The following is a 17,788-nucleotide window of genomic DNA, read 5'->3' as shown; positions in this document are numbered from 1 at the left end:
TGAGGTGCTATCCTACACCCAAAGAGGCTTGATCTGCCGAGAGAGAGAGAGAGAGAGAGAGAGAGAGAGAGAGAGAGAGAGAGAGAGAGAGAGAGAGAGAGAGAGAGAAAGAGATCTAATACTCATAAGCCATATCTTACTTACATTCACATACTCATACTCCCCAGACCCCTCCCCCACCGCCACCCAACCCCAACCCCTTCCCTCCACCCCAACCACCCCCCGAGAGAGAGATAGAGAGACAGACTGTTTGGATTAAGTTGCTCCACTGGAATAATTTAGTGGTGGTCTTACAGAAGTGAAGGACATGGCTTCATCAAAACACAGTGAGTTTACACCGATAAAAAAATACTCAGAGGAAAACATACTTTTGAACTTGTTAACCTCTTAGCGCAGAGCCATATGTTATAACCTTACTGACACGAAAATTGTAATGGCTATGTCTCAATCTGTTACTTAAGGCTCTCGGTACTGTCATAGCAATGCTGTCATGATGTAGCTGAGTATTTTCAGCAAATAGTGAATAGGCCCGCCGGCGACCCCTGCAGTAATAGGCTATGGAACTTTGTAGAGCAGGCCCCATGTTGAAAACAAGACATCAATGTCTCTGCAATTAATTGACATTTTGTTACATAATTGTCCTTGTGTTGATTTGAAATCTGTCAGATTAATTTTTATTTTTGCTTTGCTCCATTACAGATATAGCTCCAATTTCCAAGAGTTGTGGAAACGTAAATTTAAACGGTCATGAAAATAAAAAGCAGAGTGCTCAACAAACATGCTGCTCAGAACCATTTCTCAAACCAAACATGATGACCCTAACCAAGGTAACTATATAAGTATGCTGAAACATACATTCCTGCAAAAAAAAAAAAAATCCACATGACTTTTGACATTAATGTGTATATTTTGGTTATTCATTGGCTATTGAGGTGTGGAAGCAACTTGTTCTTCTCAGCATATCAAAGGTAAGCATTGCAGGAAATGAATATAAGACTGATTGTGGTATTTAGTATGCTCTTTTGGCTTGGGAAAGTGACTGAAGTGACTGAAGAGTTATATAATTTTCTCGACAGAAGCAAAGCAACACGCAGATGCCGGATGTTTCCCCTAATGGCCTCTTGAAGTCTGTCTGTGATGTGGAGGTATGTAAGGTACTGTATACGGATAGGTTGTGGTTGGTGCTAAATGCATCACAGGCTTACTGACAAATATTCTCTGTCATGCAGATTTCAAAAAGCCCTGTGGTGCCGTCAGTGAAACATGAGGAGGGCAGTAGAGGGAAGACAGGAAAATGGAAAAAGTCAACACCTGAGGTAACTCGGCCATCAGAAGAGACAAGCTCAACAGGTTAGTCCAGATGTCTTTCTGATAAACATGACGTGCAGTCTAATCTCATCTCCTGCATTTGAATTTCTATTTATGAAACAGTTTTGGTATTGTATCTGATTGAAGTGTCATTGGTTTAGTGTCAGTCACACTCTATTACGGAAGAAGAGAGCAAGTTAAAGGGACAGTTTGGTCAATTTCAACATGCAGTTGCATTGCTCACGCTACCCTTGACTTGTCAGTACCCAGTGATGCCACATTTTTCGGCTAAGCCCTTTCCGAGATATGAGCTATTCGGTAACACTTTATTTTAGGGATACATCTATTAGCACTAATACATACAATATTAATGCCTGTGTTAGTAACTTGTAAGGCATGTACTAAGCAAAATAAGACAGTTGTTAAGCATGTATTCACAAATGTCTTGTTCATGCCCAATTAGGGATTTATTACTAATATAACGTTAGTAAGGACCAGTAAGCCTATATTTCTATTTATTAGTAAGTAGTAAGTGGCAGAATACAATGTGTATAAGCTCCCTACACACTGTGTGAACAAACCCTGAACAGTGTGAAAACAGATGGGGAATAAGGGTCCCTATTCTAAAGTGATGCATTGCTCACCCCAGATGGCTTAGGGCCCCCAGACTACCAAAGTCCCCCTCATTACCTAGGGCCCCCACAACCTACCCCCCCTTATCAGCAATGTGTAAGGGTTTATTATATAATTCTTGCTCTTTCAGCTGAGTCATCCAGTTTTCTCTTGTTCATAGTAATGTAAGGTAACAGGAGCCTTTATATAGCAAGGATTGAACGTATACTTGTCAATGGCGGTGGGTTGGTGAGGTGTAATTTTTTTCATGTACCACTGAGTTTTAATTGTAATTAATAATAATAAAAATAAATGCAGCACATTAGAATATTAGTTTTGAAGCGAAAATAAACTATTCTTTTGTGACAATTAAGTTCATGTTTGAGAACATTAACTTCAAGAAGTGCAGTGCATGATGGGTACGCAATCTAGGCCAACAGACAACCTACCCAGCTCTGAGCCTACCTACGTCCTTAGCTCCTCCCCTCACTCGTGCAATTTAGTTGCTATCCAAACAATGTGCCATGTATGTAACAACAGAACTATTATCATTGCTGCATTGGCCATGCATTGCTTTTCTGACTAAGGACGTACCCATCATGCACTGCACTTCTTGGAGCTAAGTTTCTCAAACATTAACTTATTTATCACAAAGGAACAGCTTAGTTTTGCTTCCAAACTATTTCTCATTGTTATATTCTGCATTTATTGTACGGTTTTTACATTTAAAGCTAATTGGTGTATGAAAAAATGACATCTCACCACCCCACCGTCATTGACAAGTTTACGTCCAATCCTTGCTATATAATCCTTCCTATCACAGCATTGTTTATTGAATGATTTAAGATAGATATACATATCTTGTTAGACTGCTGCAGAATCTGAAACGTTTTTACACTTTACTTGCCCCGGGGAAGGTGGGGGGGTCTGGGTAGAGTGGGGGCCCTAGGTAGTGCGGGGGCCCTAAGCAGTCTGGGCTGAGCAATGCATCACTTTAGAATAGGGACCCTTATTCCACATCTGTTTTCACACTGTTCAGGGTTTGTTCACACAGTTTACCAGGAGCTTATACACGTTGTATTTTGGCCCTTACTGCTTACTCATAAATAGAAATCTAGGTCTACTAGGTCCTTACTAAGGTTATATTGGTAATAAATCCCTTATTGTGCATGAAAAAGACATTTGCGAATAAATGTCTAACAACTGTCTTATTTTGCTTAGTACATGCCTTGCAAGTTACTTACACAGACATTAATATTGTATGTATTAGTGCTAATAGATGTATCCCTAAAATAAAGTTTTACCAGCAATTCTAATGGGGGCAGCGTTTGTTTACATTTTTAAAAAATGAAACATAGGCCAACTCCAAATATTTTCCCAAAAGGTACTGCTGTTTGCTAGTTGTCTGCTGATGTTTTATAACCTTTTGGATTTTTTTGGGAATAAATAAAAATGTTTTTTTGAAATGTAAACAAAGAGCTGCCCCCATTACAATGACCAGGATCTCGGAAACGGCTGAAGAAGAAGAAGAAAAAATCTCACACACTGACAAGTCCAGGGTAGTGTGAGCATTACAACTGCATGTTGAAATTGACCAAACTGTCCCTTTAAGCCTTACTTTTCTTCACTGTCCCAAACAGCATTATGCTAAGGCTATGCCCTGTGTCTATTTTTTTTAGAATGGCAGTTCATGACAACATCAGCAGGTAAGACAGGGAGCGTGTAGTTGGTTATCTACTATACGGTGGCTAAAATCCCTGACTCCATGTGCAAATCAAATCCAAAAAAGTGCAAGCTAAGTGTAATGTAATGTAATGTATGTTTGGTCATTCCACACAAAATGAACAGATTTCCACGCACTTGCATCACAAAAAAAAATGAAAATATCCCTGGGTGTTTGCAGACAGGAAGAGAATGGATTGATATTATTTTAAGTGAAGCACTGGATGATCCCACATCCTTCAAAGTTGATGAACATTTTACTGCAGTATTTTGCTTTGCTCTGTCTACGTCTTCAGGAGATTTTATTCAACATATTTGTACTCAACATAGGCTCTTGGTGTTCTGTTCTTACTGACATTAGTAGAAACACTTTCATTAAAGTTAATAATCGTAACATCTTGGTCTGAGCAGGAGCCTCTCAAATTTGGAAAATAATTTTCAATCTCATTTTCAGAGCACCAAAACACCTTTGTTCAATTGGCGTGGAATTAAATTGTTAGATACATAATGACAACTTACAGTACATGCTTTATTTAGTTTGGCTATTGCCTCTATCACACGACACTATCTCTTTTCTCTCCTTTGCAGTTAAAATCACACTGGACCCAAAGACGGCACACCCCTTCCTTTTTATTTCTAAGGACAGAAGGCGTGTCAGGTCATATACGCACGAGGAAAGCTGCTGTTATCTGCGTGGGTTCATTTTATCTCGTAACATGTACAACAGCTGGTTGTGCATTCAAGCAGAGCAGGGCTTCAGCTCAGGGCAGCATTACTAGGAGGTAGACGTCAGGGGCATCCGTGATTGGAGGATAGGGGTGATGAAAGACTCTGCACCCAAAGTGGGCTATGTCAAACTCAACACCTCATCAGGATACTGGACCCTACGTCTGCAGTTAGGCAGGCTTGTGGCCCTAACTGAACCAGTGACCAAGTTAAATATTGTCCTACCCTGCAGAGTAGGGGTGTACCTGGACATGCAGGGTGGGCGGGTCAGCTTCTATGACATTCATGAGGGGAGGAAGCATCAGATTTATTCATTCCAGGTGGAATCAAAGTCTGTTCCCATAAGTCCCATCACTCGGCGGCCATCTTGGCTACGCCTCAAACTGACTATTTGAGATTAGTCAGTGATGGGGTATATTAGAATGAATGGGGGAAATAATGTTGTGTGACAGTGGGACAACACAGCGATACACAACTCATATGGTTGGAATCACAATGAAAAACTGGGTTTAATGGCAGTCTTAGAACAACCGAAACGTGAAAGTAACGCTTTAAAACAGCGTTTTTCTTTATGCTATTTTTGATCTGCGCATGCGCCACATTCCACGACAACGTTCTGTTTTGCGGCAGGTGGTGGGAGCAAGTTGCGTGGACTTCACCTCTTCCGGCCGGCTGTCAAACGGGCATCCATTCTCCGGTCATCGTACAGAAAAGACACTGGATTTATTTTCTGATAGCCAAAGCAGTAAGCACAATGGTCGTCCCTGCTCATCAGTAATTAAAAAAATAGGCTATTGAATAAATTAATGATGTAGGGTAGCCTGCCTCAAAATTGGTGTTTTAAACTGTGATATCATGTTGTTGCCTAAACTGATAATAGGCCTAGCTATGACCAACGGTGAAAAATATAGCCCAATAAAAAAAAGCTAAACTGATCAAAGTTGAATGTCTTGCAGACTTGCTCCCGTTTTGCTTTTTCTTACTTATTTGTTTTCAACCATAAGAAAAACCACAACGGGTGTGCACATGTAGCCTATGCACACGGCCGGTTTTGTTTCCGTGATTATATCTGTCCGTCTTGCACCTGCATTTTGGATGGGCGCAGAAAGGTGATTAATGGTCGAGTTGCGCTCTCTGCCCAATTCACAATTAAGTTTCCACGGACGGCAAACAAACCACATGGCCGCCAGCAAACAAACCGATTAGGTACGAGCAGTCGTAAAGGTTTACGTTTGCACTTGCGTCGAGGCGTCGAGACGATTGGATAAGTGACAGCGCAGCTCAGCAAGCAATTGGCTCTCGTTACCGGACAGGTGGGAGTGAAGCCGGCAAACGCCATGTTCGCGTAGCCAAATGCTCTCGTTCATTCCTATGGAAGGCTTCATGAGTTAATCGTCTCGTATAAGACCGTCTCTGGTGGATTTCAGTAATTCTGAGAAAATTTGCCCAGTCTTTGGGACTGTGGATACCAAAAAGGAATTGGTCATTATCTAGATAAGTAGTTCTCTCAACCTTAACTTTCGGGTCATTTTGACCCTTTTCAGTTTTAAGCTTGAGAAAAATTGTAGGCTATCAGTTATTATTGTTTTGCACTGAGAATCACAGGCTTTGGCTCATTTTCAGTGAGGAAAATGGATCTAAAAAAAAAAAAATGTGCCCCCCCCCCCCCCCCCCCCCCCCCCCCGCACATCTCTATTACACAGGAGGTTCCGGGTCATTTTGACCAGTATCACTTTAGGGAGCTTATACACCAATATTTTCTAAACTCTCTGATACAACAGTGATGACATGTTAAGTCGACAAGGCAGTTGGTGACGTATGTGGGAAAAGGAGTGCAGATATTGTTTGGTCCTTCAATTGTGCCTCAATGTTTCAACGTTGCGTGAAAAGAGCACCAGTGGTTCAATCTGAGAGCTTGGATTAAGTTTACTTACCGTCTCTTTATCTTTTTCTCTCTGTATCTCCCACTCTCGAAAAACATAAATAAACAGAAATTCACATACAGGGTGAGGGGAACATGAGGGTGAATATGAGCTATCCCCCCCCCCCTTTTTTTTTCATTATTTTTCTATATGCCCGGGTCAAATTAACCTGAACACCTTCTATGTAACCAAAACAAGAACACCTTACAAGGGTTAAAGGTAAATTGGAAGTTAGTAGCCTGAAATTCAATGTCATCCATTTTTTTAGCATTCCAAAAAGGCATAGCAGCCAAATTAGAATTCAAACTGAGCAGAGAAGGGAAGACAGAGAGGGCAGCACCAGGTCTTTATAGAGAATACAAAAGTCTAACCACATTATGATTCCTATGGGGATAGGTGATAGACAGATTGGGAGGAGATGATGAAAAAGCCAACTGGATAAAATGTCTGATAGCGCTGTCTTGAATTCCTGTTTTTTTCCATCACTGTGGTGCATGTGCCGCAGTCCATGTTGACATGAGGATCAACAAAAGCTTGGGAAAAGAGAAGTCCGCGACACTGCTTGTCTATTTATGATTTAATCGAGCAACGTGCCTGATGAAGACCTGAAGGTCGAAACGTTGCTCGATTAAATAATAAATAGACAAGCAGTGTCGCGGACTTCTCTTTTCACTTGGATTTACTCTCATTGTCCTGCACCTGGCTCATCGGGTGGGATGTGCACACATCTACTTCTCTGAAGAAGATCAACAAAAGCTTCACATTATTTTCACAGAAGTATGTGACATAATGCTAGCCTGGCGATGCCACCCAAAGATTTTGGCTCCATATATAGTCTGGCCCAACCCTCCTTTCCTCGCTTCGCTCACGGTTTTGCCAATCAGTAAACAGTTGAGAGTGGTTATGCAGAACTCACCCGTGAAGTGCATTACTGACTGGTTAAGCTAACACTATTCACACTTTTGTCTTACATTATTTGTATGCTTTGGCAACACTGTAACGTAACAGGCATGCTAGTAAGGCATTTCAATTTTAATTTGGAACTCCGATTGCAGAGTAAGGTCTTCCCCAGACTTCCCCCATACCCCATGGGAACAGATTCCTCTTAGCTTGTTCCAGACTGTATATAACAGAGTCAACAGTTGGCTTTCGCCCAGGCTACAATAATGCCCCAATATAATACAGTATGCAGCCTCCATGTGCTCCCAGCCCCTTGCACCTTACCTGTGCATGTGTCTGTGCATGCCGCCAGATGTCACAGAGAAGACAGCACTAGTTATTTGAGTTTTATTTAATGTGTGAGTCTAAGCTATATGAAGTGATGATATGGTCTGTATTGGGTCAGACTTGGAGCCTCGATCATGGCTGTAAAAAATATCTAGTGCTGTCTTGAATAAACTGTTATATTTGAGATGCCTGTGTCCATGACTTTTGTTGTTGTTGTTGTTGTTTTTTGATTATCAAAATGCCTTATAATGCCATATATTGCTAAAATGGCCCTCACATCAACTACAAGATACATCTAAATTAATCAATCCTGTCAGGTCTTTATTTTTATACAATTGATTTTTTTTTTCCCCCTTTTGCACGGCTTCTGAAAAAAAAAGCAGCATTACGAATGGATGGGTGTTGCATCTGTTTATGTGTTAAAGGGGTATGCCACTATTTTGGTGCTTAATACAGTTGAAATCGTTGGCTGGGGTTTATAAAGGTGGTTAAGTGCAGGGCTCTAAATTAACACACGCCAACCCGCCAAACACGGGTGAAAATTAATTTTGGCCGGTGGAAAAAAATACCTACCCGCCCATTTGGCTAGTAGCGCCCGAGTAGCCTACAGTAAATTGTGAACGGTAAAGCGGCTTGTATGACAACGATACGGCGAGATTTCCTACATTACCCATAAACACTCCCGTCATGACGTCCCGTCACCCCACCGTGAGCTTTCCGAAGCAGCAGCGACTCTGTGCTGCTGTTGCACGCGCCAGGACAGAGCGCATTTCAGAGCTCTCCTGCGCTCACACTATTTTGACAGGCAACTCTCCCCTGCTCCCACTGACTTCTATACTATAATATATAATAGCCTAGTATAGAAGTCAGTGCCTGCTCCTGTCGCTTTCGCTCCACCACTTTTAACGTCACTATTAGGCCTACTGTTACTATTAGCATTCACCGACACACCTTGCTCTAACAGGCTGCCTTTTTAAGCTGCGGGGACCTGACCGAAGAGTTCCAATAACAGGAGTGTTGTGGAACGAAATAGAGACAAGGGCAGAGGAGGAGAACGGGCTGTCAGAGTAGTGTGAGCGTAGCCGTCAGTTGTCTTCTGAAATGTTTTAAGTCCTCCTGGCGCAACTAAGTTGGAAAGCCCACGCCATCGGATAGAAGTGCAGACCTTATGCCCGTGCGAGTAGGCTACGTGCGCTACGTACGCTATGAGAGTAACAAAGGAAGCGAACATTTCCGTTATATTATTTGCTTTTAGTTAAACATAGCGTATGCTTCTTGTTATTTTGTTGCGCATGGTAGAGAAGAGCTCCTGGAGGAAATAATGGTGCCTACACAGTAAAAAATATTCCCGTGATGTCACAGTAAACTACTGTGAAATGAATGCAATTAGTAGCCAGTAATTCCCTGTGGCCATCCTCACAGTTTACTGTGATCTTCTCACAGTAGTTTACTGTGGCCACACCACAGTAAGTTACTGTCACCCTACCCACACTACCATGATCCCGCCCCTCCATTCATCACCACAAAAGAGGTAGCTACCATGTTATTGTGGCACCTCCCATTCCCCACCATGACTGAGACAACTGTGGCATGGAACCAGTCCATCACACTGTTATCTTGTATTGATAGACAAAAACGATCCATACAATCCAACATCCAAACTATTCATAACCACAGAGAAATTCAAGTTTCTGAAGTTTGTGCAATATTATTACCACTTAGTAATTGCTATCTCCTGGATGAGAGTACATTAACCAGTGTGCATAGAATACTCTAGTTGAGCATAATTAGACAATCCTGAAATTTCTTAATCAAGTAAGCAACACACCAAAAAGGGTACCTGCTACCACAATACTCACTACCAACTAAATAGCAAGCCAGCCAACAAACCAGTCCACCAGCCAACCAAAAGAGTCAGTTGTCAGCTAGCCAGCCAAAGAGCCGGCTAACCAACTAACACTCAGTTAGTCAGCCAACTAACCAACAAACAAGTCAGTTGTATGGCTAGCCAGCTAACAAACCAGCCATACAGTCAACCAAAAGAGTCAGTTAGCCAGCCAACCAGCTGGCCAACAAACAGTCAGTTGGTCGGTCAGTTAGCTCACTAACCAACAAGCCGGACAGAGAGCCAGCGAACCAGTCATTTAGGCAAGCAACTCAAGCATTGTGACAGTCTGAGTTTATATAGAGGTGAAAGTTAACCATGTGACCAGAGTAATCAGGCATGTGGCAGCTGCAGGAGGTAATTCAATGAACTTGTAACAGTCATATATACTCAAGTGAGGGCAGGTACTAATTGACAGATTGATTGGGCACTACCATTGTTCCTGGTTGATGGTAGGCAATGTCAATCATGTCAAGCATTTGACTTTCAATTGTGCAATGGCACTTCACAAGATAGCCTATTTTTTTTACTAGGTGGCAATATTCTGATTTAAAATTGGATGCTGGAGTTTTGGCGTGCACATCCAAGACAAAGGCATTAGCAGGTGCCAACTTAAAAAAGTGTTTGTGTAGCACATTGGTTGCAACTTCATTTATTGGAAGCAGAACCAGCAACATTTCCAATCATAGACCTTCTTCTAATTAGGCCTGACAATAAGTAATTACACTCCATCATGGCCAGGAGCAACCTAAAGTGACATACAGATATGCAACATTGGTTACTGTCCCTAGGGTAATGCCGGGTTAGGAGGGATTAGAACCTGCAACACTCTGATCTTAAGTCCACCTCCCTAACCATTAGGCCAAGGCAGCCACATAATGCACCCAATCATGGCCTACACGAAGAAAACACCTGTTATAACCGCACAGTAGTTAACTGTGATATGACGAAAAGTCTCTCTGGATTTCACAGTAACAAATTATGGCAGAATGTCACAGTATGTTACTGTGAAATGAATGCAATTAGTAGCCAGTAACTCCCTGTGAGTTCACAGTAAGATATTGTTACACACTTGAAGTGGGCGAAAGTTCAATGGGAAGGCATGTCAGTTGGGTTGAAGGCTGACGCCTTTACAGTAGTTAACTGTGATATGACGAATTCACAGTATGTTACTGTGAAATGAATGCAATTAGTAGCCAGTAACTCCCTGTGAGTTCACAGTAAGATATTGTTACACACTTGAAGTGGGCGAAAGTTCAATGGGAAGGCATGTCAGTTGGGTTGAGGGCTGACGCCTTTACTCAAAGTGATATACAAATATACAACAATGGTTGCTGTCCCTAGGGCAATGTAGGGTTCGGAGGGATTTGAACCTGCAACCCTCTGAACTTAAGTCCACCTCCCTATCCATTAGGCCAAGTCTGCCATATAGCACAATCTGGGCCTTCAGACACTTCATCGACATTTAGTCATCAACTTCTTGTTTGCTACATGTCTTCCCATGCTTGGTCATCTTTTTTCTCACTTCCTCATGTCAATATGTGCAACCTGAGGGGGAGGGGCTTAGGACATACGTGCTTCAGATCGTGTCCCATCATGCAATGCACTTATGGAGAGCCATTTATCTAGAAGGAATATATTAAGTGTGCTTCAAAATATTACTCCTTGTTATATTCTGTGTTTATTGTAGGGGTTGTACTATTTAAAGTGGTACACAAGAAAAATGACCATATTCCCACCATCATGAAGATGGTCATGTATATCTCCCAATATATATAAGCTCATTCTTCTATTATTTGACTGAGAGTGGGGATAAAGTAGTCAACTGATGATGGGTGTATACATGTATACCACAAGACATTAAGAATGAAATAATTTGCTGAAAATGTCAATGAAAGGTGTGATTGTAATGAAGAGCCCAACCTGTCTTTGACTGAAGTTGTGCCCCAATGCACTAATAATTTAATAGATGCTCCGCCCACACAGTAGTTTACTGTGATGTTTCCTAGTTTATCACTTTGTCATGCTGGTTATCCTTGAAGAGCACAGTAAAATACTGTGATGTGCAAGTTAGGTGAGAAATGGCAAGTGATACAATGATTTCAGACTAATTTGCTGTGTGCCGTGTGACCATCACAGTAGCATAGTGTACCAGAACATCAGAGTAATTAACTGTGAGATTTCACAGTAAATTACTCTGAAATCCTTGTAAATTTTTACTGTGTGTAGCATCATACTGTAGGCTACATAAACACACAATAGGCACACACGACATCATATCCATTATTGCACAACGTGCTCGTGTGTGTGTGTGTGTGCGTGCGTGCGTGTGTGTGTGTGTGTGTGTGTTGACCTCTCCTCTCCTCTTCTTTTCCTCTCATCTCTTCTCCCTCCTTGGAGTGTGAGGTTTTGTAGTGTTTGGCTGTGTGTTTGGTTTAAAGGTCTGTTGTGTGTGTGGCTGGTGATTCATTGTTTTCAGAGGTAAAAATAAGGTAAAAATAAAGCAGAACTTTAAAAAAAGTAGGCCTATATATAATATGCTTATTATAGACCTAGTATGTAGGCCTATAGTGTTTATGTGTTGTGGAAATTTGAATAAAATAACAATAATAATAATAATTAAAAAAAAACACAACTAGTCTAACGCATAGCCTATTTTGGCAAGATTAAAAAATGGCTAGTTGAACTTCTGTTTGGCTGGTAAGAAAAAATGTCTACTAGCCAAATTGGCTGGTGGTGGAAAAAGTTAATTTAGAGCCCTGGTTAAGTGTCTTATTTTTCATGTTAAGCGTTGTCTTGCTTTAACCCTATCCAGACTGGGGGGGGGTTAGGGGGTAGAAGTGGGGGGGGTAAAAGTGCCCGCACCAACTTTGATGTTGTCTAATTCCTTAACGACTTAAGCTATGACTACAAAGCGTGGTGACTTTTCCTAAAATATAGTTGGGTACAGTTTAGTACCAAAAAATTAGGTTTATCATTTTTGCCGTTGCCGTGGCAAAGGTTTTCTGACAGGTATGTCTGACCAAAAATCACTAATCTACGTCTCATTATTGTTCCTGTTTCATATTTTTTTGTTATTTCCATTAGCATCAGACAACTTTGTGAACATTAAAGTGGCCTGAAGCATATAATCATTAAAATTTAAGTGCATTACCTACATTTGATGGAAAATACATGATGGCAATATTTTAGGCATTATAATCATATGATGTCATAATGACGTCATAATACCAGATAATGACACAAAAAATATGTCATTCATAGATGTCCATGTAGATCATCTCCCCAAAGTTTGGTGGTCATACCGTATTCCGTTCATGAGTTATGAGGGGGGGGGTCAAAAGAGCCCGCCCCCAGGCCCATGAATGCCAATGCCACCCTTTAAGATTCAGAACCATGGCGCAAGCTGGAATCTCCAGGGTGTATGTGACAGTTCTTCTCATTTGTGATGTGATGTGACAGTGATGTGACAGTTCTTCTCGTTTGTGATGTGATGTGACAGTGATGTGATGTGACAGTGATGTGACGTGACGTGACGTGACGTGATGTGATTCTGGAATCATGTCTCGAATTCTCAAAACTTGCACACAAATCCATAAACTCACTCACAATAAGCAAGACTCCTCACTTTTCCTGCAACATGAACGTCTTGTCTCAAATCAATGTACCCTCTTCTAAAAAGTCGATTTTGTTGTCAAATAACAAGCACAAGCCATCATTTGAATTGACACTCTCACAGACTTCTATTATAACTAGACTGCGGATGTTCGATGCGTTGTGAAGCAACGGCTGGGGGCGGGACATGGGACGATTTTGGGGCGGAAGAAGGAAGTAGAGCGCCTTTTTCCATGTATCTCTATGGTGGACTTGAAGCCATGTAGTTCCTAGGCAATTCTTGCCGAGTCGGCCCTGTTTCGTTAAAACGGTAGTCTCCCCTCCCTCCTAAACAACCCAGATATTTTTTTCGGGCTGACCCTTTATTTAAGAAAGCTATTAAAATAGTTTAAATGACCAATGAGCATGGCTATTTGGGTTGATTGGCAGTTGCCATTCTTTAGAATTATTGTTTTGATTGACAGGCAGGCCGTTGTCAAGGAGAAGGGCGAGTCTCGCGGCGTCTCCAGGGGAAGCCCCCTCTCTCCCTGCTGCATTACTTTCAACCAGCTCTGCTTTCAACAGCTTCATCACTGCGATGGATTATTTAATTTTGGTACACTTTCCCCACAAATATGCTTTGTTGTACTTTTGGATGTACTTCTCCGTATTCTGTAAGGACCTCTGCGGTTTTGGTAAGTAAAATAAAAGCTTGTATACGTGGCTGATTGACCAAAATGACTGAGCTTTGTTTAACAAACACGTACGACAATGCTAGCTTGTTATTAGCCAAAGGCAGCATGCTGATCTTTCAGTGTTTGATTATCTGTCGGTTTGTCAAGTAACTTAATTGTAATCTGAATGCCTTTGCTTTTGAAAGCAAAATGTGTCTGTTTGGCGTGCATCATGTGTATGGATTCCCTCCTTCCGTACCGTAGCCAAATCCTTACATATTCATTCACGATGCTGTAAACATTTCACTACCATTCTGGCACTATGCTGGCCAGCCACATCGGAAAAGCAACCTAGTCTAGCTGTGTTCCTCCGTGAAAAACTGTCAAATATTGTTTGTTTCTGTGTTGCCAAATTGCCAAGTTGCTAGTTGGTGATGAAATGATGGTCATTGGTACGTTCGTTTTCAGTATGCAAATTGCGTCATTAATGTTGACTGTACTGAGTGACGAGTGCATAGTGTAATGCAAACTGTCAGTAATGTTGACGATTGCAGGCCTACTGACGAGTGCATTGTGTAGTAAACATCCTTTCCCCATCCTCATGTGACATGGTTTCATTCTGTAGGCAAAACAACAAACCACACTTCACCTGGAAAACACAGCCAGGACTCACTGTCAGGTAGGCCTAAGTTTCAAATCCCTAAAGTATACGCTTGACTTAAGACCAGAGACCTTCCAATGTAAGGCTAACACCATCATCTGCTTACTCTGCATGTGTTTATATATTAGTAATAACATAGTAATGAAATATATGTTGTTCTCATCACCCTTCGTTTGTCATCATTTTCTTTACAGATGTCTGAAAATGTACAGTACACGCCAGCAGGTCTCACCATAGTCAACATCATTAAGGATTTGACTCTCTGACCTGAGAAGAGGCCCCATAAACACACCTGACAAGGACCAGCCACTGTTGCCAGTGCACAACTGAGGACCTGACCAGCCTGCTGCCATCTATGATACTATATAGTACCCGGTATGTAACATTACACTACACTCAGCCAATGCTTGCATCCAAAGCGACTTTCACTTATTTTTACATGTGCCTCCCAATTTGAAGGGACAAAAAGTAATTGGACTGGATAAAAGTATAGATCAAGCGTAGTAAACTCTCAGCGTTTGTCAGTAGCCACTATCTTCAATAATTACAAGGGTACCAATTCTATTGACAGATATGCATGCCCACACCATGAAACTACCACCCCATGATTTTCACTGATTAGGTAGCATGCTTTGAAACACGAGCAGCCCATCTCCTTATCTATTGTGTTTTCTTCCCATGAACCTGACACTAATACAAGTTCAGCTACTTAATGTTGAGGTAAATAATGTAAACGACATAAGTATGTTAAGTTGTTGGTGTACCAAACAGTGACGTATTCTCATCACACTTCATATGCCATTATTTTATTTACAGCGGAGGTGTCTGAAGACGTGGAGTACACTGCAGCAGGTATCACATGACCAAGGACTTGGACAACGTCTCTGTTTACATCTATAGTGTATTACACAAGTGAGTCTACACCCCCATATTTCTGCAGATTTAATGGGACAATAAAAACATTTGAAAACTGAAAATGAAGTCTGCACTTCAAGCTCATCACATTAAATAAGTAAAACAGGAGCTTGGTGAGCAGACTTAATTTTCAGTTGTCATTTGACTTTGTTAGTCCTGCACCCAAAACTTTTTTGAGAAGGATGTTCATGGGTTTTTCCTTTTTAAACAAATGTAGAGATTTTTACTACACTGAAATGTTATAGTTACTCTATATATACCAGTGATATGCTTCAATTATGTTCATGTTACATTAATTATTTTTTAAAAATAGATTTGTATTTATCGTTACAGCTGAAGATGTGCACAGTACGCTGCTGCCTGCATCCTACCACCACAGAGGATCCGATATGCAGAACCAGCTTCAAAAACCATTGCAATTATGAAACACAGTTAATAAATGCTTATATACAGCAGCCCGCACATTTTGTTTAATTTGTTATATTGGTTAACCACACTATTGTTACAACACAATGCAGGTGGTACATGCATTGGCAGGTATCAATAAAAAGAAATGTATGGAGCATAATCATATTGGGATAGAGCAGTGGTTCCTAACCTATGGGTCAGGACCCAACTTATGGGTCGCCAAAGATCCACAGTGGGTCGCGAAGCCCTCTTGATTTTAAGGGGTTTCGTTTTAATACCATATTGAATATATGACAAAGTAAAGCTTTTAAACTGATATATGCATAGAGGCAACAAAATGTAAGCGACACATTAAACAGTCATTCTATATTTGACTGAAGACAAATTGAGGAATACAATTTTCTAATGAGTTTCCGCAGGACTCCCTCTCGCCTGGGACTCCCTCTCGCGTGGGCGCTGGCACGATTGGGTCACCAAAGCTTACAATGGTAAAAATATGGGTCCCTGAAGAAAAAGGTTGGGAACCACTGGGATAGAGGAAGATATACAGTAGACTAGAGCATGAGGGAGGGGTACTCATGGTATGACAAAAATGCTTAAGGGGTACATGAGACAAAAAAGAAGTTGGGAGACACTGTGTGATTGAAGTAATGCATTTCTTACAAGCTTGGGGAAGAATGCCCACTCCATGATTTGCAAGTTTAAAAAGCAGAACATAAGGGTGAATATTTCATTTTAATCTTGATGTCAAGCATACAAAACACCCAGATGGTTAGTCATAGCCTACTGTAGGCCAGCTATGTTTTACTAACTGAAAGGTGTTAACTTTGGTTTGTTTACCATACCGTCTACTTCTAAGAGTGATCTAAGAAAGAGAAGCTTTGTATTCTGAATCTTTTCAAAAACTGGGGGGATCAGCAAAAAAAATGGTCATGATGACTGCTCGACACGGCAATCTTCATCTTCAATCTTCCGGATGACAGCTTGGCGTCGAGGAGCCTTTCTTCAGCGTCCATGGTTTGTCTGTCAAACGGAAAGGTTTTGCATGTCATTTGATGCCCAAACATTCAAAGTTATTTACAAATGTCCGTAGAGGATTAACTTGGTGTGGCAGACACAAACCAAACAATATTTTACGCAGATGTACAACATGAAAAATGGAGCATTCTGAGCTCTCATACAAATGCAATGTTGATACATGAGTATTGCTGACATGGATTATGTTTTGCCAAACGGTACGCCGACCCCAAAGACACATCTGTTTGTAGCTAAGTTTGTAGCCTAACTTCCCATTTATCTTTAATTGCGGCTACATTACAACGTGGTGAAGTAACTTATAGTAAGCTAGGTCTTACGCCACTCGGCTGGCTCACGTTAGATGCTAAGCTAAAATTATTATGGTCATCATAACAAGCTCTTCAAGGTTTCATCCCAAAGTATCATTTTATTAATAGCATGGTATATTTGCCATACTTACCGATCACCAGTTCCATTTGAACTTGTGTTGGTGTTTTTATGACAATCAAGTGTTTCTGTGTCGACCAGTTCCACAGCTGAAAACAGGGTTCAATATTTCTGCTGGGGACGCCATGTCATATTCGGGTGGGAGGGGCGGGACATGTCTTGAAGTGTCTGTTTGTGGATTGGCCGGTGATGTCGACCTATCAGCAATGTAGCTCAACGTTGTCAGGGTGATTATTATATTTCCGCATTTTTGGGGCGGAAGTAAATCAGCCGCGGTTGCTTCAAAACCGTTGAATGGAGTTCTATCGAACTCCGCAGTCCAGTTATACTATACACGTCAGTGGACACTCTTATGAACCATTTGAACACTAGTATGTGTGGTAAAACACTATACTCAGCATGATGTACAGTAGCCTAGACCTTATTTTGTTCAGTGCTCCACTTATTTATCAATAAATAAATAATACAGCATGATAACTGTGTGCCTTGGTTTCCTGCAGTAAAGTTAGCACTAGGGCAGTCATGGGTAAGCGGTTAGGGTGTCAGATTTGTACCCCAAAGATCGACAGTTTGACTCCCCGCCCGCTAGTTGGGAATAATTAACCAGTGCTCTCCCCTACCATCCACCACGACTGTACCCTGAGCATGGTGTATCCCGGTGCGCAGCTCA

The 17,788-nt window shown here is 41.3% G+C and overlaps 1 long non-coding RNA gene across 1 annotated transcript; it reads left to right on the top strand.

Annotated features, from left to right (window-relative positions):
* Positions 1–13,161: 13,161 nt before the first annotated feature.
* On the top strand, positions 13,162–15,929 carry LOC134461497 (uncharacterized). Its single transcript, XR_010037300.1, has 5 exons — positions 13,162–13,691; positions 14,296–14,349; positions 14,526–14,706; positions 15,148–15,243; positions 15,580–15,929. It is a non-coding gene; the product is annotated as an uncharacterized LOC134461497 (long non-coding RNA).
* Positions 15,930–17,788: the final 1,859 nt, after the last annotated feature.

The sequence above is a fragment of the Engraulis encrasicolus genome, chromosome 13 (genome assembly GCF_034702125.1).
Source record: "Engraulis encrasicolus isolate BLACKSEA-1 chromosome 13, IST_EnEncr_1.0, whole genome shotgun sequence".
Taxonomy (NCBI): Eukaryota; Metazoa; Chordata; class Actinopteri; order Clupeiformes; family Engraulidae; genus Engraulis; species Engraulis encrasicolus.
The sequence above is the reverse complement of the archived record's forward strand: the minus strand, read 5'-3'. Positions and strand labels throughout refer to the sequence as shown.